At 34.2% G+C, this 22,066-nt stretch overlaps 2 protein-coding genes across 5 annotated transcripts in view; both read right to left on the bottom strand.

Annotated features, from left to right (window-relative positions):
* Positions 1-22,066, bottom strand: part of LOC105482223 (sodium/potassium transporting ATPase interacting 3) — a 656,509-nt gene that overhangs the window by 528,379 nt on the left and 106,064 nt on the right. The gene's annotated exons all lie outside the window — the stretch shown is intronic.
* LOC139355597 (gametogenetin-like) overlaps positions 6,634-22,066 on the bottom strand; it is a 197,591-nt gene continuing 182,158 nt past the window's right edge. Inside the window, exons 10-12 of the mRNA XM_071067432.1 lie at positions 11,862-11,960; positions 7,836-7,914; positions 6,634-6,871 (exon numbers count right to left, since the gene is read on the bottom strand). The gene's annotated coding sequence lies outside the window, so the exon portion shown is untranslated. The remainder of the gene's footprint in view (positions 6,872-7,835; positions 7,915-11,861; positions 11,961-22,066) is intronic.

Below are 22,066 nucleotides of genomic sequence, written 5' to 3' on the forward strand. Positions count from 1 at the left end.
TAATCAATAGTGAGACAATTACAGTGTAGTAGCTTAAGTAATCTTGACCACATGCCTGTTTTATCCACCTGAAAAAGACTTAAATAAGTTACCCCTGAATAAAAAATTAAGTACAAGCAGATGTTAATGTCTGTAGTAAGAAAAAGCAATTTATAATATATGGCAAACCCAAGTTATTTTTTATTATCCACATATGCCTAATTTAATACACTAAAAATATAATGGGAATTATTTGTGTAAATTTAAATCAATGGTAAACTGTACTTAAATCACACTTTTATTCAATTTTTTTTAACCAATCGTTATCTGCCTAGGACAAGGAACTCACAGCTAGAAAAATGAAAAAATGGAATTTCAAATGAAATTAGGAAGCATCTTTAAAAGACAAAAAATAAGATTTACAGGCAGCAAGTGGAAATCATCATGTGCTTAATTATATCAAAGTTACACAGTCATAGTTGGAGAGGACTTCAAAGACAGCATGCTTACCCTCCAACAGATGAAAGAATTTATTCTATCACCCACCACTGCAATGATTATCTCATCTCTATGTGAACACTACTGGTGGCAGAGAGCTTGATACTTTGCAAGGTCTTCGCTCATGTGTGGACACTCTATTTATTTTTAAGTTCTCCTGAACCAAAACACTTACCAGTAGCTTTAACCCAGTAACAGATCTTTATATTTCCCCCTGGAATAACATAAAATGAAAAAATCCCTCTTCCATTCATGGTCCTTTCAAATACTTGAAGATGACATTTATATCCTCCCCTGAGGCAGTCCTTTCTCCATAAACAGCCCCATTCAGCCACTTCCTGTGTACACAATTTCCCAAACTGTCATTATTTTAGTTTCCATCTTTATTCATTTAATAAATATTACTTAAGCACCTACTACATGTCAGGCGCTGGAGATACGCAGATGAATAGAAAAACACAGTACTTTCATTCATGGAGATTAAAGTCTGCTAAGAAAGGTAAACACTTTAAGCATGATAATTTAAAATGAGATGAATGGTACAAAGAGAAAGGTCATGAGCACTTTTCAATTACATTCTTATAAAGTAGTGCCTAGAACTGTATGCAAAACTCCAGGAATCGTTCTAACGAAGGCTGGATGCAATGACTCTAAAATCACATCACAGAGTGGGAAATATTTATACTAAGGTTGAGGTAAGTGGAAACTTGTATATTCAGTTCACAGCAACAGCTGGGTCCTATATCTACATCTTGCTGTCCCAGGTGAGAGTACAAACTGTGTTGGGGAAAAATGCCAAGGCAAACCTATGATTCAATGACTGAATGCTGACTTCAGATACATATCAGAAAAAGGGCCCTCTCTGAGATCAAGAAAGGTTTCCATTTCTTAAGACTTCTAGTACTGTAGTTCCTACTTATCCACAGTTTTGCTTTCTGGGGTTTTAGTTACTCATGGCCAACTGTGACCCAAAAATATTAAATGAAAAGTTCCAGAAATAAACAATTCATCAGTTTTAAATTGTGTGTTGTTCTGAGTAGCCTGATGAAATTTTGTGCCATCTAGCTTTGTGTCAACCAGAGAGATGAATCATCCTTTTGTCCAGTATATTTAATCTGCACAGACTACTTATCCATTTGCCACATAGTAGCCATCTCTGTTATCCCATAGAAAAAATATAGTGTATATAGGGTTGACTACTATTTGTGGTTTCATGCATCCATTGTGGGACTTAGAACATATCCCCCAAAGATAAGGGGGATTACTGTATATTCAAACAATGAAGGAAAGACAAAATGAAATCTTCCAGTTAATTTATTTGAGGCTAACAAGCTTGCAATTTTATTTTTTTGTGTGTGCTAGTTATTCTTTTCAATGGAAGGACACTTTGATATTTTACTGAACATTTTCAAACATAGTTCACTGTGAGGTTGCATCTACTTTCATTGTAGATTCAGGGGGTACAAGTGCAAGTGTGTTACATGCATATATTGCATAATGCTGAGGTTTGAGGTACAATTGATCCCTTCACCCAGGTAGGGAACATAGTACTCAGTTAGTGTTTCAGCCCATGCCCTCCTTCCTTCCTCCCTCCCACCTCTTGTACTCCCCAGTGTCTATCATTGCCATCTTTATCTCCATAAGTACACAATTTTAGCTCCCACTTATAGAACATGCAGTATTTGGTTTTCTGTTCCTGCGTTAATTTACTTAGGGTAATGGCCTCCAGCTGCATCCATACTGCTGCAAAGGACATGCTTTTATCATTTTTGATGACTGCATAGTATTCAATGGAGTATATGAACCACACTTTCTTTATCCAATCCACCACTGATGTGTATCTTAGTTGATTCCATGTGAATAGTGCTTTGACTTACATATGAATGCGAGTGTTTTTGGTAGAATGGAGCTAGCAATCAATGTAAAGATTAAATCAATGTAAAGATTACTTAATGTAAGATCATATTCCCTAGGGACATCCCCCAGAATTTCCTCTACCTCTTCTCTAACTTCATCCTACCAATACACAGGACTCATCTTTCTGTGTGTGCTTTTGCTGTATTTTCCTGAGCATGAAGCATTAGCCAATGGTACATCTCAAGACATGAGAAGAGCCTCGGGATTCCACCTAAGTTGGCATGTGTCAAATTCACTTGAATTGTGTCACAATGATGTTCAGCAAGCCCAGATCACTATACAAGGCTCTTTCAGGACAGAAAAAGTTGGACAAACTGTTGCTGCTGACCTCAAATTCTTATTTCATTCGAATTCAACATCTCAATTCGATATTTTCATGGAATTTGTTATATTTTATTCAATAGTGTTTGACTATTTTTCCCTCTTGGTATATCTGTGTTTATACATAAAAAACAATCGAAAAGAAAAATTTCAACACAGTATGAGAAAGCTCATGGTTTGTTCTCTTTAATCATTACACTTAATACTCAATGTCAGGAATGCTGAATTGCTGTGTTACTCATGATTCTAGATATAATGATGCTGAGAAAGTGGAAGTGTTTTAATTAAGTTGTAGAAAGTCTTCATTAATCCATGTGGGCATGAATGACTGTTCAATTTATAGTTTTTACCCCACTGTATAGTTGGTAATAAAAAATAATAGGGCAGGAGTTGTGAATTTCTCTGAATCTTTGTGAAAACCCTAAGAAGTATAATACAAGCTTGTCCAATCCAACCCACGGCCCACAGACTGCATGTAGCCCAGGACAACGTTGAATGTGACCCAACAAAAATTCAAAAGCTTTCTTAAAACATTATGAAATTTTCAGATTTTTGTCTTCTTTTTATTTATTTTTTCTTTTTTGCACATCAGCTATCATTAGTGTTGGTGTATTTTATGTACAGCTCAAGACAATTCTTCTTCCATTGTGGCCCGTGGAAGCTGAAAGATTGGACACTTTGGGTTTAATATGTAAATTGAAGTAGCATATTTTATGGAGTGAAGTCCACAACACTGGATTTCAGTGCGGTTTGGTACCTATTGGCTAAGCGACTCTGAGCAAGTCATGCCATATCTGAACCTCAGTTTCCCCATCTACAAAATAAAAGTAGAGATTAGATAATCTATGAAGTATTAATTTCTAAATGTTTATAATTAAGTTTTAGAAAATTCTTTGGAGTAGTTTCAATAGGAATGATACTAGTTCTTCCTTATACAAGGAAGGTGGAATTCAGCCATGCATCTGTCCAATCCTGGGTTTTTTTCTGGTTAGTAGGCTTTTTAATATTTATTCCATTTCAGAACTTGTTATTGATCTGTTCAGAGATTCAATCTATTCCTGGTTGAATATTGGGAAGTTACATGTTCCCAGGAATTTATCAATTTCTTCTATGTTTTCTAGCTTATGTGCACATTGGTGTTCATAACAGTCTCTGAGGGTTTTCTCTATTTCTGTGGGGTCACTGGTAATGCCCCCTTTGTCATTTCTGATTGTGTTTATTTAAACGTTCTCTTTTTTTCTTTATTAGTCTAGCTAATGGTCTACCTATCTTATTAATTCTTCCAAAGAACCAGCTCATGGATTCAGTGATCCTTTTTTATGGTTTTTCATGCCTCAACTCCCTTCATTTCAGTCCTGATTTTGATTATTTTCTGGTCTTTTGTTAGACTTGGGGCTGGTTTGCTCTTGTTTATCTAGTTCCTCTAATTGTGATGTTAGGTTAATTTGAGATCTTTCTAACTTTTTGATGTGGATATTTAGTGGTATAAACTCCCCACTCAACACTGCTTTGGCTATGTCCCAGATATTTTGATATGTTGTATCTTTCTCTCATGTTAGTTTCAAAGAATTTAATGATTTCTGCCTTAATTTCATTGTCTACCCAGAAGTCACTCAGGAGCAGGTTGATTCTTTCTTTAAAAGAATTAATATGCAGATTGAATTTTAGTGTATGGTACCTCAAAAAAAGTATATTAAATTTTTTCTTAGTCAAATAGGCAAGTGAAACTAAAGGTTTACATACACCTTGTTTTATAATTGCTTAACTTATTTTAAAGAAAACTTAAAATTATAAGACTACAAGTAAAACAAACACATAAGTGATATTTATTGTTTGTAAATATTTCATTTTCTATAACTCAATGTGGGGTTTTGTGAGAATTTCTTTTTCCTGATTTACCAAATCTTAATTTGGGTCTACCTTATCAAGAATCCATTATGCCAAGTGATGTATTCTTCCAAAAGACACCCTCTTAGACTGCCAAATACTAATGAAAGCCAACAGTTTTTAGAAATATACACTTTTTACTTTTGGAGTACTCCACTTAGCGTAAGAAATTTTCTAAAATATTTAAGTGACTTTTCAAAAAAATGTATTTTAAGACCAGTATAATATTTCAAAAATAAGCCACTTTCAATAAAAAATATACCACTTTCTATAAGGAATTAAGAAACCAAGAGTAATGATAAGATATAAATTACAAAATGATTAGGAATCAAGACTGTTTTATTTTGCTTTTCCTCAAAATATATTTTTATAAGTTTCCTGTCTGAACTCTTTCTCATAATTACTGTGTTCCAGAGAACACCTTCAATATTTAAACTTCATATTGGAAATGACTTTTGCTCAAGCCACCACAAAATAAAAATAAACTCTATTTATTTATTTGTTTGTTTATTTATTTTTGAGACAGAGTCTCACTCTGTTGCCCAGGCTGGAGTACAGTGGCACAATCTTGGCTCACTGCAAACTCTGCCTCCCAGATTCAAGCAATTCTCCTGCCTCAGCCTCCTGAGTAGCTGGGATTACAGGTGCATGCCACCATGCCCACCTAATTTTTGTATTTTTAATAGAGACAGGGTTTCGCCATGTTGGCCAGGCTGGTCTCAAACTCCTGACCTCAGGTGATCCACCCACTTCAGCCTCCCAAATTGCTGGGATTACAGATGTGAGTTACCGCACCTGGCCAGTAAATTCTATTTTTAAATGGACTGCATTATTCTACTGGGTTCATGACATTGTAATGTTCAAACATTTACAACTACCTATTGAGATATCCTGGAAAATAAATAAAGCAACAAACAGTCTATGTATAAAGGTCATGTTCTGAAAGCAGCTGTGGAATCTTTCATGTATGATTCCTTGAGTTTTTCTGATCTTAGACATATTTTTGCCTACCAAATAAGAGGTCATTTCTGAAGCTTTCTGGGTTCCTCCAGCTTTAATATTTTATGAATCTGAATATTTTACAATTGTGTTTAGTTTTCCATCACTATCTCCATAAAGTATGTAAATCAAGAAAACTCTTTGATAATTAGGAGACTAATAAAAAAATATAAAAGCCTCAAGATACTTGACTGTGAATGATTTTAAGTAATCCATTTCAAGTATTTGAAACATTTAGGTCTTAGGCTTCTACAAAATGTTTTAATGCTACTTTTAGCATAGATCCTACCATTACAGGCCCACCAAAGAGCATGAGTTTGGAAAGAGATTGTTCAGGTAGTGCTTATACGTTCTCCTGATTTATATACCTTATGAAGATGGTGCCAAAGATTATAAAAACTCATCTAGATTACTATCATTATCTGACAACGATGTTTGACAAAAAGGCTATCTGAATTCACAGACGTTGCAGTACCTGAAAGAGAAAGATGATTCAATGAAGAGGAGAGGACAGGACAGGAGAGGGGGGGACTGGGAGGGAAGGGAAGGGGAGGACAGGGAAGGGGAGGGGAAGGGAAGGGAAGGGGAGGGAAGGGGAGGGAAGGGGAGGGAAGGGGAGGGAAGAGAAGGGAAGGGAACGGAACGGAACGGAAGGGAAGGTGATTCAATGATGAGCACTTGATTTTTGGTTAATTGTATTTTATAAGAATATATTGCTTTAAAATTACTATAACCATAGTCATGAGTGATAGGTGCCTATTCTCCAAAGAAATGTGATCCAAACCGATATAATTTTAAAAAGATAATTATAGTTCTATTCAATATTTTTAAAATTAATATTAAAACATAATTAATCTGCTCTACATTACATAAGTACTAACTGAATGACCTTTTGGGAAAAATCACTCTACTTCTCAATGCACACTGTATCTGTTCCTCACTTACAAAGTGGATTAGCCATGTCTTACCTTCCTCTTTCACAAGCTCATAGTGAAGCGTGTTCAAAATATATCACACGACAATAACATAAGACATTCTTTCAAGATGCTTTATTTACGAATTTGATCATTTTTCCTTCTGCAGGGATCCAACTACTACATTCTGATCCTGAGCTATGGTGTAGATTACATGAGAATCTCAGACCACATAGCAGAGATTAGGAGCCATAATTCTGGAGCTACACTGCCTGGGCTTCATCTGTTGATTCTGCAGTTAACTTGCTGTGTGATTTCAACAGGCCAGTGAAGTTTTCTGAGCCTCTGTTCTTCATCTGTAGAGTGAACATAATAATAACACTCCCTCACTGAGTTGTTTTAAAAACAAAATGAGTCATGATTTAAAGTGGATAAAGCAGTGCCTGGCATATAGCAATTACATTATTATTATTATCTTCATATTGGATTAAGTGGCATTTGCTCTGGGTAAGCAGATCTGAGGCAACTATTCACCTGTTGAATTTTAGCAGGCTTGAAGTGTAATTGGAGGTGGAATTCCAGTACCTGTTTTCCCAACTCTTCTGGGTTTTCAAAAAACCATATTTTTTGAATCTCTCCTACCTTTCTATTTTACCCATCCCTTAACAAGGAATCCTATTCTCACTCCACATTAATAAACTTTTTTTTTTCAACACATTAATAAACTTTTTTTTTCAACAATGTAAATGTTAATAAAAATAAAAAATAACTAGCTACATGCTTTAAATGTTGGAGATTAGGCTTCAGTTTAATCCAGACATCCTTGTCAAACATTATTCTCACATAATTTTAGTAAATCTAGATGGATTTTGCTTTTTTTCCAGTGCTCTTGCCAATATCCTTATGTATGTTTTTAGCAAATGGTGAAGACAAGCTGTAATTTTCTTTAGCTTACTTAATCATAATAGCAGAAAATATTTTTGTTCAAACTAAAGACTGCAATACTATTGATAAAACCAATATGCCTTGATCATTATTTTGCTTCCTCTTGTGGTTCCAGTTTCAGATATTATGCATACATGTTTACCTTCTCACTAAGATTCTCTACAACCAAAGCTATTTAATCATGGCTGACTGATCACAATCCAAGGAATGAAGGATCATATGTGGTAGTTTGTCTTCTGGCCCATGCCAAAGTGTAATATATCAAATTCCAATAAACACAATGTATTCTGATGATTCAATGAGACAAAAACTCATCAAGAAGCAAAGGGGAAAAACACGCTTATGGATTGTTCTTTTTCTAAATCGTAAACATACCTTTCGGTATTTTAATACTTAAAACTGATTCATTCTGAAAAATTACAACTGTCTCAATCAGGTACACATGAACCAAAGGCTATAAAAGAAAGAAAAAGAAATAAAACTTAGAGTACATTTCAAAGTTTATTGTTAGTTTTATGATAGAACTCAATGAAACATAAGGAAGAAACAATTATACGTATATTTAGCTATATTTTTCCTAAAAGCCAGCATGGTGACATATATATGAAAAGTTTAATTTTGACAGTCCTGAGTGCTTCATGCACTTTACTTATTTTATGCTTTCACCATTTGTTAATGTTTCCAGTCTAATATAGATATAGAATGGAATACAGCAGGTGGATGGACCAGGAAGTTAGACACAGATTTAATAGATTACACATAAAGTAAGCTTAGCTACTAAACAGACTTCTTTTCATTCACTTAGAATCTCCAGAAATCATGGAATTTCCATGATTCCACAGTGTGCAATCTTGGAAAACACTGGAAACCATAATTTTTAAAACACTGCTTCTAAAGGCCAGTATTTTTCACTTCAACGAAGTTTTCTAATACTACATTTAAAAAGGCATTTTGAGATTTCTGGTGCATTTTGAACACTTAGTGTTTCTTTCAGAGATCACATTACACACTTTTTCTCATAGTAAACCTTTGAGTTAGCAAGTAAAAGCCCTACAAAAAAAGAAAGGCAAACAACATAGCTTGGGAATCCTAAAATAACATTTTCTCCTTCAATAGACATTGGATAAGACAATATAACCTCAAATTAAGAACGGTGTTCTCATTAGTAATGCCATGAAAGAAGGAAAAAACCTGGGAAGCCTGATTAAAATGGTGCTTAAGAATTTTCTGCGTTTAAAAAATCCATACAACATCATATGCTTTATAACTTTAAAAATTGATCTAGACTTAAGTTCAATGACTCTTTATCAAAAGCTCAGAATTTCTTCTAACAATAGCCTTCCACGTCTTCCGTTATTGACTAGCAGAGCTGCCTCTTCTAGGTCTGGCATCTTTCTGTCAGTTTTTCTAATGGGTTTGTTTCAAAAATGCCCTTTAGAATATCTGGTGTTAACAGAATACAGCAAATTGTGAGACTACATGTATTGTACAATCTCAATTACAGTTAAAAAGAGAGATCCAAACAGCTAGAAAGTATTCTCTGAAAGGCAGTTGATTTTTCTTTGTTTCTTTTTTTTTTTGGGAGGGGGGTTCTATAAGTTCTGCAATATGTTAGTATTATTTTAGGTACTATTTTTATAAATCTAAACATAAATATCATCATAGGCCTTCAATCTGTCATCTACATATCTGAAATCTAAAATTACTGAAAAATGAAAGTTTTCCATAATATTGGTACTCCCTCATTTGTCTGCAAAATCTGACCTAATCTGAAAAGAAGCTCTTTATAGTCTCTATCTTCCTTGTGAGAATTCTGATATGTTCCTCTGCAGAAACACTAATTTGCTTCTTTATGGGGTTCTATAATGGAGGGATCTATTTTTTCAAAGAACTCACCTGAGACATAAATGTGGCATATGTCAGAGCAAAGAGAGTGAGTTATAATATATAAAACAATCAATTTGTTCATTATAAATTATACCCAATTATTAACTGAATGGCTCCTTAAAGCCAACCTAGCTTTCTCCCTTATGTTGACTTATCAAGGTGATTTCCTTTCCTTTGGAGCAGTAACACCTAATACTCTCTATTCCCCCAACAAACAAAGTGTTAATCAAGTACTCAGATAAAGGTTTTAGATTTCAAACATCCCACTTATCTAAACAGTTTCCCACCTATCTTGATAATTTATCAAGAACTAAAATTGTTGGGGCTTGGTTTTCTATTTCCATTTGGCCTTGAAGTACTAATTACATAGATATAATCAGTATCCCCTAGATTTTGGATATCCAAGGAAGGGGGGATCAAATTTGCTACCAGGATCAATGGGCTGCCAGAAAGTCTGAATTTCTGCTTCTGATGAATGAAGGAAAAAGTCATGAGATCTAGACATAATTAAGTCCGTTTAGACGTGATTAACTATATGCATTGGTTGGTTGGACCCACACCAGAGAAAGAAAAGAACCCAAAGTACAAAATTCATTTTTATTGTGTTCAATTATTCTCTTCTCATGGAGAATCTGTGATAATTACTGACAAAAGTGCTAGCAACAGAAAACAATGGGTTCACCTAGACCTATCTGCTTGGTGCCACCTCTGTTAATAATTATCATTTCCTTAAATGATATCAAAGGACTGTATTAAGTGGTTAACTTAACTCAAGGGAAATAGATGGGTTTGACTTCATCTCACTAAATGGAATCCCAGAGTTTTAAAACTACTACTATACTTCCTAATCTGAAAATTTGACCCCGATTTCCAACGAAATTAAATACAATATTTTCAAATGACAGATTCCAGTACCTGGAAACAAAAGATTCTATTTATTAAACTGCCTTTCAAAGGGATAAGGGGGCCACATGACCTGGTTTGCCTGGGATAGTTCTGTTTTATGCTGATTTTGTCCAGGTAAATATTACTCATACTATTTTTACTGTCAAGAGCATCCTGGTTTGGATGATAAATTATGTGGTCACTCTAACAATAACAGATACTTCCAAAATGATTCAAAAATTTCACCAGGTATGGCATCCTAGTTAACACCAAGTATTATATTTCTGATGTCTTATTAGTTTATCTAAAAGATTTTGTTTTAGGTACTCAAATCATATATAGATATATATGAAAGCTTTGCACACCAATGTTTATAGCAGCATTAGTTGCAATAGCCAAAAAGTGGAAACAACTTAGATGTCCATCAACATGTAAATGGATTACCAAAAGTGGTATGTACATACAGTGGAGTATTACTTAGCCTTAAAAGTGAAGGAAATTCTGACACATTCTACAACCTTGAAGATATCATGATGAATAAAATATGCCAGGCATAAGAGGACAAACATTGTAGGATTCCACCTATATGAGGTACCTGAAGTAGTCAAATCCATAGAGATAGAAAGTAGAACAGTGGTTACCAAGGTTGGTGGGGTTTCTGGGGGACTATGGAGTTATTGTTTAGTGGAAATAGAGTTTCAGTTTGGAATGATGAAAAAGTTCTTGAGAAAGTTAGAGACAATGATGGAACAATAATGTGAATGTATTTAGTGTCAATGAAGGGTACACTTAAAAATGGTTAAAATGGTAAACTGTACATTATGCATATTTTGCCACAATAAAAAAGTGTGTTTTAAAAATGGTGCTCATTACACAAAGCTTAATAATTAATTTTGACATATATTTAAATTATTTCTTGCTATTTTTACTGAAAACTAATAAAACCAGCTTATGTCGAGGTATTAATGTTACATATCACCTGGAATTTTAACAACACTAACTCTGCCTTCTGTGTTATAACCATGTCTGTAATCATATGATAAGATCTCTTCTTTGTGTTATTATTTAGGAAGACTCTAAAACCACTTCGCATAAACTTCAATTAGCTGATTTATCAACTATTAAAAAGGATTTCTTAGTTTCTTGTTTGGCTTCAGTTTGAATCCTAAAATTGCCAGAGTGAATAAATGGGCATTTTCACTCAAGTTAGAACAGAAGATGTTTCAGGATATTTAATTGTTAGTGTCTATAATAAGTTAGCAATTGCCATGACTTCGTAACACCATCACTTCTTGCTACTCTAAACTGCTACCATGGCATTTGCTTTACTCATCTGTTTAAATATATTATTTTGTAATCTGTGATTTTCTTGCTTAACAAACATAATCCATATATACCTGAAATATTCTGGAATCCAAAATTTTCTCAAATGTGGTCTGTTACCATTAGACCCAGAAGAAATAAGTAACTCCCAGTCCCCGGACTTCAGTATGAATGGATTTTACCACTCCTATTTTGAAGGTAGGTTTTTGATGGGGTAAGAGAAAACCATATAGAAAACCAGAGTGCCTAAGGAGAGGAGAACAAGGAGTGAAGACAGGGAGGACCAATACAGAATGAGACTCTCACCATCTCTACTACTGTATTCTGAACTTGCATCTTGTGCTTCATTCCTTTGATGTCTTGGTGCCTCCCCAACTTGTATTTCACCTTCTCACTTCTGTATAACTGTATAATATAAGAAGTAAACAAAAAATAGCTGGGAGTGTACACTCAAAAACCAAACTGATTAGGTTCAAAGTCCAGCCCTAGCATTATTGTGTGGGCAATTTTATTTAATCTCTCTGAGGCTCAATTTCCTTATAAGAAAAATGAGTATAATATAAGGAGCTCAAACAACTCAACAGCAAAATCCAAGAACATTGATTTAAAAATGGGCAAAAGATCTGAATAGATATTTCTCAAAAAAAAAAAAAAAAGACAAATGGCCAACAGATATATGGAAAAGACTTAAAATCATTAAGCATCAGAAAAATGCAAATCAAGGTCGGGAGCAGTGGCTCATGCCTGTAATCCCAAAACTTTGGGAGGCCGAGGCGGGCGGATCACAAGGTCAAGAGATTGAGACCATCCTGGTCAACATGGTGAAACCCCTTCTCTACTAAAAATACAAAAATTACCTGGGCATGGTGGTGCATGCCTGTAGTCCTAGCTACTTGGGAGGCTGAGGCAGGAGAATCGCTTGAACCCGGGAGGTGGAGGTTGCAGTGAGCCGAAATAGCGCCACTGCACTCCAGCCTGGTGACAGAGTCAGACTCTATCAAAAAAAAAAAAAAAAAGAAAAAAGAAAAATGCAAATCAAAGCCACAATGAGATATCATCTCACCATGATTAAAATGGATTTTATCAGAAAAGACAGGGAATAACAGATGTTGGTAAGAATGTGGAGAAGACAGAACATTAGTACACTGTAGGGGTTATATAAATTAGGACAGCCACTAAGGAAAAGTGTATGGAGGTTTTTCATAAACTGAAAATAGAACTATCATACGATTCAGCAATTTAGTTATTGGGTATATATTTGAGAGAAAGGAAATAAATATATTGAAGAGATACCTGCACTCCCATGATTGGCACTATTAACAATAGCCAAAATATGGAATCAAGGTAATTGTCCATTAATCAATAAAGAAAATGTGGTGTATATATACCTAATGGGATATTACTAAGACATACAAAATGAAATCCTATCATTTGTAGCAACATGGATAGAGCTGGGGGTGATTTTATTAAGAGAAACACAGATGAATACTGCATGTTCTCAGTCATAGGTGGAAGCTAAAAAAAAGTGGATTTCATGGAGGTAGAGAGTAGATTGGTCGTTACAAGAGGTGAGGAGAAGGGATAAAGAGATGTTGATTAGTGGGTACAAATACACAGTTAGGAAGAAGAAATAAGACCTAGTGTTCAATAGATCAGTATGGTGACTATAGCTAATATTATTCGATTGTACATTTCAAAATAGCTAGAAGATAATGATTTGAAGGTTACTAGCATAAAGAAAAGATAAAATTTTAAGGTGATGAATATCCCGATTACCCTGATTTGTTCTTCACATATTATATATTATATAAATTTATCAAATTATCACTTGTATCTCAAAAATATGTACGTGTATTATGTATCAATAAAAAGGTATTATAAATTTATTGGAAGGCAGCACATCATAGTGGTAAAGAGTATAGGCTCAGGTTCAAGTACTGAAACCATTATCTGTGTATCTTTCGGCAAGCTATTTAAAATTCCACTGGCTGTTTTTTATATATAAAGTAATGCTAACAGTAATACCTGTTAGACCTTTATATAAATGAAATGAGATGACACAGGCAAAGTATTTACAAGACTGCTTGGAGCATAGTTTACAACAAAAAATTATTTCTATAAGAATGAATTTTTAGAAATTGATCTAAAATATTGCTTATGAGATATACATATTAGTGGCAAAAAAGTGCAGAAAAAAATCAAAAAGAAAGAGGAGAAGAGAAAACTTATAAAATAAGAAAATAAGAATAACTAACTGACAATTGTAGTGGCAGTTAAAATACCAGTCAAGGCTGGGCGCGGTGGCTCACACACCCCAATAAATCCCAGCACTTTGAGAGGCCGAGGCGGATGAATCACTTGAGGCCAGGAGTTCAAGACCAGCCTGGCCAAGATGGTGAAACCCTGTCTGAACGAAAAATATAAAATTAGCCGGGCATGGTGGCTCGCGCCTGTAGTCCCAGCTACTTGGGAGGCTGAGGCAGGAGAATCGCTTGAACCCGGAAGGTGGATGTTGCAGTGAGCCAAGATCATGCCACTGTACTCCAGCCTGGGTGGCAGAGTGAGTAAGAATTTGTCTCAAAATATAAAATAAAATAAATAAAACACCAGTTAAAATACAATGTAGGACAACAAGTAAATTGAAAGCAGCAATGAAGGACAATATATAATACTAAGAAAGATAATAAGTGAAAAGGCCATAATAATCATAAACAGGTATAAGCCTATGTATACTTGAAAGACAAAAAAGCATAAATCATCACATCTATTGGAAAAACAGATTCATGAACAATTGTGAATGAACAATTGTGACTGGGATTTTAAAAGAGAAAACTTAGAAACTGATAAAGAACAAAGAATAAGAAAAATTCTAGAACTTTTGAATGACTCATAAACTTATTAGATATATGCCTAATTTTACATCAGACAAGAAACATGTGTACCACGTTAAGTACACATGGAAAATACACACAAGTCAATGCTGAATGAACTCTCAAAGGAAGCCTCAATAAACTTCAAAACATCAGTATCATACATATTACAGTCACTGATCAAGTGAAAAATAATTAGATCAATGAAGAAAATGGTTAAAAAATGGACATATTTGTATCCTTAAACACTTGTGACCAGAAGAACTTGGGTCAAAATGGTAATGGTATGGGGGAATAAGGAACAATTTAGAGCTAAGTGACAATTAAAAACCTCAACAATTGAGGGCATAGCTCAATCAAGAAATGTGTAGAAAAATTACAGCTTTCAATGGATCTATCAGACCACAAGAGGAAGTGAAAACAAGTTAGATATTATAAAAAATATTTCAAAATACTATAACAGAGCCAAAAAATAAAAAGAAAATAAAAAATTAAAGGCAGCAATCAGTGAAATAAAAAAGAAACATTAAAAAATCAAAAAGATGAGGAAACCAAAAATTGATTATTTGAAAATAATAAAAGTTAGATAACCTCTCTTAATACTTATTTTTAAGTGTCTATGGGAGGGTAATAGACCAAATTAATAAATTATAGGATTTAAAAGAGAAATATCTCCAGGTATGAATGCTATAATAATGAAATAGTGCTTTGTGCATCCATATGCCAACAAATTTAGAAATCTAAAACAGAATACATTTCTAGAAAAATATAAAGTGGCAAAACTAGTAATATTAGCCCAATGAATAGACAATGACTATTAATAATTGAAATACGAATTAAATATATTCCTTTCCAGCAAAATAGTACAAGGCTCTGATAGTTTTATGAAGAATTCTAGCAAACTTTCAAGGAACAGATAAGCTAAACTGGATAATTAAAAACAGAAAATTGTATAGACATTTCTTAGGTGTTAAAAAAATCCAAATTAATTAAATTAGCTTTTATATCTCAACAATTTGACAAAAATATATTATGTTCAATAGAGAATACAATAATGATTTAATATCAGAACATTTATCAATACAAGTCATCAAATTAACAAAATAACAGAAAAATGTATATGATTTTCCCAGATGCAAAAAAAGGAGGATGAAATTCAGTTTGATAATCAAAGTCTGGGAAACTTAAAAGCAAAGAGAAATCCCTTAACTTGATAAAGAGAATTTATCAAAACCACACACAAACATAGTGGGTTGATTTAGTACTTATTTTTTAAAGGAGGGAATGAGATAAAGATGTTTCTTATCAATATTTTTAATTAGATTTGTTTTTTTGTTTACAGTACTAAAGACCCTGGAAAATGTAATAAGAAAACAAAATAATAGGTATAAGGATAGAATAGGAATAGATAAAAAAAAAATTATTATTTAACAATATATGTTCATCTACAAGGCAAATCTAATGGAGTTAACAGGCACATTCTTAAAAATTATAAGGTAGTTCTGGGAAGTTGTTTGATATTAGATTAACTTTCAATAATTTACCTATACCAGGCATAATCAAGTAAAAAATAAAATTAAAAATAATGTTAAAACTCACAAGAAGATAAAATATTTAGGAATTACAATAACAGTTGTATAAACAATGCACAAGGCATTATAGAGAATATTTTAGATTTTCAAGCTTTAGTAATTCCACTTACAGATATAAAAACTTGAAGAAATAAAGTTACACTCTTTTCCCTGATAGACAATTTACATCGTAAAGACGTTAATTCTTTTCAAAGACATCTGTAATGAAGACTTGGGAAAAAGTAGCTGATCTTATCAGATATGAAAGCATACCAAAAACCAAAATAAAATAAAACAAAATCCCACAACTATAGTAGTAAAAATAGTATATTATCTCTTAAAATCAGGAAGATTACTACTTCTTAAAAAATAATAAAAAGCTTAGCACTTTGAATCAATAAGACCTAAAGTTCCTAGAGAATATTTATATTCAAAACTATAGATGTCATGAAGAGCAAGAGATAAAACAAAGTAGAAACAGGATAGCAAACAAATAAAACAACAAACCAAGGTGAATGTTGATTAAGTACCACCAGATGAAGCCTTCAAAATGGAGGCGGGTAACATGGCAGCACAAGACAGGTTCCGCATTGGGGATGATTTTGAGGACAAAATTTGAAAAAACCATGGCAGTTGAAATAAGTTAGGATATTTGGAAGAGCAGTTTTGTGCAGACATTCATCACCCTGCACTGAATAAACTCTTGCAATAGCCAGAAAACTGATCTACTTGCCTCTGGCAGGCCATTGCTACATTAATCTTTCTGGAACACTGCATGCCAAGGTTTTTCATTGACATCTTTATTTCACAGTCCTTAACTCTCTCTTGAAGAAAAAAAAAAAGAAGAAGAAGAAGAAAAGGAAGAAAGGGGAGTGGGGAGTGAGTATGGTCATTAGAGAGTTAATGAAGAGCAAGAAGTTTGGTTTTTTTTAGTAACAAAAACTTAAGAATCAACATGTACACAGGTTGCAGGGAAACTAGCCAGTAGCAAGAGTTTCAGGATGAAGGACACATAATGGCAATGAAGGAAACGGGAACGATCTGATGAAGAGCAAGGTTAGACATGATGACCTATGACAAGAGGAGGGAACTTTTATTTTCTAAGACTGAGGAAAAGTGACATACTTGCTAATATATTGGTTAAATTGATTCCTTCCATATCTACTAACAAAAATGCTCTCATTTCAGCAACAAATTTTGTCTGAATCTTGACCAGCATTTCATCCCCAGTGAAGCTTGGACAAGAATCCTTTGATTGGTAATAATTTATGAACAAGAGCAGAGAAGTCATAAAATTCACACATGAAGGGCACCTTTAGTTTGGGTTGGACTTTGGAATTTATTTTCTAGGTCCTTTTAGTGCTCAGTATGAAAGGTAAATAAGAAGACCCTGACAAATCAATATTAGAGGTAATGATGTTTTCCTCGTTCAAAACTATCCGACCTTGGAATTGCAAAAAGGAGTAAATAAAAGGCCACATTTTAGTAAAAGCAAAGGATCCAATTATGGCTAAAAAGAAAGGCAGAATTCAATGAAAAAGTGGGTCCTGAATGTCTTTCTATTAAATTCAGCTTCTAAAGGAAAACACATTCTCCTCATATTAATATCTGCTTCCTAACTGATTAAAGTAAATCTATAAGAACAGCAACAACAAGCCATAATTGAAGCAATACTTATCTGAATGCGGTAAAGTACAACACTTTCCCAATACAAGCACATGCCCAGAACCCAACAGCAAGCAAACAACAACAACAAAAAATTGCTTCCCTGTTGACTGCACCTCATGTTCAGTGGCAATGGTTGTTCTATGCAAATTAACTGAGGAAACTGTGAAAGGAGAACATCTTTGATAACATCTGCCTGCAAATGTTCCAAACATTCAGCATTTGAATCCATGTGGCTAAGTACAAATGTTAATGATTCTGAATTAGATTGGATGGAGTGTTGAGATTACTAAGTCTGACATAGAAAGCAACACGAGAGGGAACAATCTGTGTGCTGGATACATTTTTTTACTCAGGATGAATGCTTAAATGCAGAGGCACTTGAAGGAACTCTATTCCTTAGCCAAAATGATGTTGGTATTTTTAACTTGCTTTCAGGCTCAAAGAACTGCTAAGTTTGGTCTTTTTAAGACAGAAAAGCATGGGTTGGCTGGGATCAAAATTATACTAACAGAGAAACTGGAGCTGCATAGTAATTGTCCTAACAGTCTCTTCAAATGTGGCACCTCTCTTAAAATTTGTAAACTGTAAGTTGCACTTACTGGAGTCTTCCCTGTAGTTGTGGACAGATTTCTTGTTTCCTAATCCAGAGGACTCAGGCTGTCACCCTTGTTCATCTCTCACCAGTTGTGTAAATGTGGACCATATCCAGAATCATCATTTACTTTTCACATCATATTATATCACTCTTTCCTGCTTAAAATATTTCAAGAGCTACCTGGTGATCCTTGGATAAGGCCTAACATCTTTAACTTGATCTAGGAGGTCTCGCCTAATTTGCCCCACCTGACTCTCCAGTCTAAAGCTGTGTCATGCTCTACTTGCTTTCTATGGTCTAGTCACACTGGCTTCTTCCAGTTTCCCAACACCACCATTGATCCTGCACCTGGGCATCAATCAGCCTCTGTGAGGGTATCAGAGCTCTTGAGAATGAACATTGGTATTTTAATAGTGGCTGTTCCTGGCCAGGCACAGTGGCTCCGCCTGTAATCCTAACACTCTGGGAGGCCAAGACAGGCAGATCACTTGAGGTCAGGAGTTCAAGACCAGCCTGGGCAAGATGGTGAAACCACATCTCCACCAAAAAATATAAAAAGTAGCTGGGCATGGTGGCACACGCCTGTAGTCCCAGCTACTGGAGAGGCTGAGGCAGGAGAATCTCTTGAACCCGGGAGGTGTAGGTTGCAGTGAGCTGAGATTGTGCCACTGCACTCCAGCCTGGATGACAGAGTGAGACTCCATCTCAAAGAAAAAAAAATAGTGGCTGTTCATGACACTGGCCTTATTGACGTCCCTTACAGGTGGGAGCCAGGGTAGGATAGAGGTAACATGGTAGGGAACCTGAGGTGATTCCAGGTGACAGATGCACTCACAAATGCACCCAGGAGCCACAGAGAGGGTGAGTGTGGGCTCACAGTGTAATCAGGCACAACACAAATGTCACCCTATTTGTGAATACAGGTGGCATTTGATTTTAGCATACCAATTTCTCACACAAAATATAAACAAAGAGAAACCAAAGATTGATTTTATTATCTCCTTCAATTAAAGATAGGTCCTATACCTGTGAAAAATTTACAAAGAAAAGTGTAAAACTTACAGAAAGCAACACACACAAAGGGCTGATAGGAAGGGACGAGAGGGCAGCTGGGATAGCAAAGCAGCCCAGAGGAGGAGTGTGGAGCCAGGCGTAACCCCTTCTCTTGGAAGCTGCACAGCTGCCCCCTCTGTGCATTGCTCACAGGACCCGCAGTAGAGTTTAAAATAAGGGTGGGTTGTATTATGGAAATAGTTAATATAGTTTTATGAGAGAAAATCTGCAAAATCATAAATGTAGGAAAGTAAGAATAACACATAGTCTTCATGAACAGCAAATCAAATAATGTTAAACCTCTGCTATATTTTCTTTCAGCTATTTTAGACATAAGAAAATTTTAACATTTTTTTTAATTTTTCCATAGTTGACTGCTCCTTTTATAGCAGTTTCCCAAGCCATCACTAATTCTCTTTAAATTTCAATCTAATTAACTGTGTTGATTCCACTGGGAAGAAGGATCATCATATATTTACCCAATTTCTCTATTGGGGTATTAAAGTGATTTTTTTCATATGTAAATGCTCACCGCGGTAATTATTTTTGCCATCATATATTTCTAAGTTCACAGGTCCTACGCATTACCTGAAGCATTCTAAAATGTTGTCTTTACTGCTTTCTGTAGCACCCATAACTTAAAATTTCATAGCCCCTTCCTTGCATGGCAAGACAGGAGGACTTATGCCTCAACATCTATAAATCATTCCCGGAAATGACAGAATAGCACTGACAAGTCTTCAGTCAACCTTTGAAGATGTTCACATCCACCGCTAAAATGGAGGCGTTGTGTAAATAAGACATCTAAATACTGTGCTGTCTGTAAACGTGGGAAATTTATTTGGAAAAGCAAACTTAGTTTTATTTCATTTAACTATTCGTGTTAAAGTTTATGTTAACTATTTGTGATAAAGCTTTATGTTTCTATTTAGGAGAAATTTTATGATGATTCCTTAAGGCAGATTCAGATAAGCTAGTTGTACCTATTTTCTTGTTTCAGTGATTATTCTTTGAGATATTAGCGGTCACTAATAGTCTCAGGATTTTTCATATGCTTTTAACCTCTCTGTGTCAAAAAAAAAAAAAAAATCTATTGTACCTCTGTCCATAAAGATGTCCTTGAAAATCTCACAACTAATAATACCGATCTTTAATCATTGCATCTCTCCTTACTAATACATTCGTCTATATTTTAACCTCAGGTAATTAAACAATGTGATTAGGAAGAAATGTCCTGAAGAATCTAAACAATCTCCCAGTGGCTTTGGTATATTTTCTTTAGACTTAAATACAAATAATAACTATTTCATTTTAATATGCCATCCTCTTTTTGGTGTTTCTCACATATTACGGTTACATTTTTTCACTTCGTATGGATTTTAATTTCTTACTTTTGTTTGTGCAAGGTCCAGTACTTTTGAGAAACATGAAAAATGCACCTCTTCTTTAACCTAGGACATCACATTGACTCCACAACAAAGTGAATTTCTGATTCTGTACAATTTGCATAAAAAGCTATTTGACATTTGTAAGATCATTATTTTTTTAAAAAATGGTCATCAAATAACAACTCCTAATTAAGAGAGCAAAACTAGGATTTCTGAAAAAGAAGATGGTCTCTAATTTTTATGTTTACATATTACTTTATTATGTGCTTAATAACTAATAAAAATAAGATGAAGATGGATATCTATCCACAGTTAATGTAAAATTTCTAAATTCATTAAGCTGGTGATCACAGTTGTTTTATAACCACTTAAACTGACAAGAAAAAATGTGATAGCCTTATTCTGTCTCATTCAAAGTTGCAATGTTAAGCACTATTAAATAAATAAAAGCTGTCTGTAGAGTTTAGAGTTTTCTCAAAAAATAGCTTCATGTAAAATTCTCAGCCCTGATTTCAACTCCACACAGGACCAAGAAAGGCTTCACCTGGTTACTTTAATTAGAAAACAGCCACTAACATTTGGGGTAAAATACAAGTGCAAGAAGACTTATTTAAAGAACTGTTGTTGGCATTTTAAAAGCCTCATGTATTAAAGGGAATAGGAAAATACTGTGTCTTGCACCTAGTCCCTGAGAGACCTGTAAGATATATAATATTTGAGAGCTGTTTGACAACTTGTTATAGTTTGAAAAATGTTCACATAGTGTGACACAGCAATTTGCCTTTAGGGATTTACTTTGAGTAAAAATATCAAAGGCAAACAAAAAGATTTAAAAGTCAAAATATGAAAACATTGGGAATGAAATAGAGTACAATTAATTGTGTTAAAGAATTGTATACTCATGTAAAGGCATACTGTGTAGAATATTTAATGGCTAAAGAAATGTTGTCTTTACATTTTCGAATGAAGAAAATCGACAAAACAGATTTTTTCTACAAAATAGATTAGGTATAATGAAGTAGACACGAGGTTTAAAACACTTACGAATACTTAGATGTACATCTTGGGGTAAAAACTAAAATTATATACATTAAAATGTTATTTATAATAACTTTTATATTTTATATCTTAAATTTTTATATTTCCAAAGAACATATATCACTTCATCATCTTGGTTAACAATACATATTAATTTCCAAGCATTTTAAGGAAGCTAAAGAAGGCAAAATTTATCTTGGAACTCCTTATATGTGCTCACAGGCATGAATGTCACTAAAAATTAGCATAGTGATTTTTTAGCAACAACTCCCTTTCGTTTGTTTGTAAAGAGATGGCAACGGATTGAATATTGAAAAGGGCTGAAATT

Source organism: Macaca nemestrina, chromosome 8 (assembly GCF_043159975.1).
Source record: "Macaca nemestrina isolate mMacNem1 chromosome 8, mMacNem.hap1, whole genome shotgun sequence".
NCBI classification, from domain to species: domain Eukaryota; kingdom Metazoa; phylum Chordata; class Mammalia; order Primates; family Cercopithecidae; genus Macaca; species Macaca nemestrina.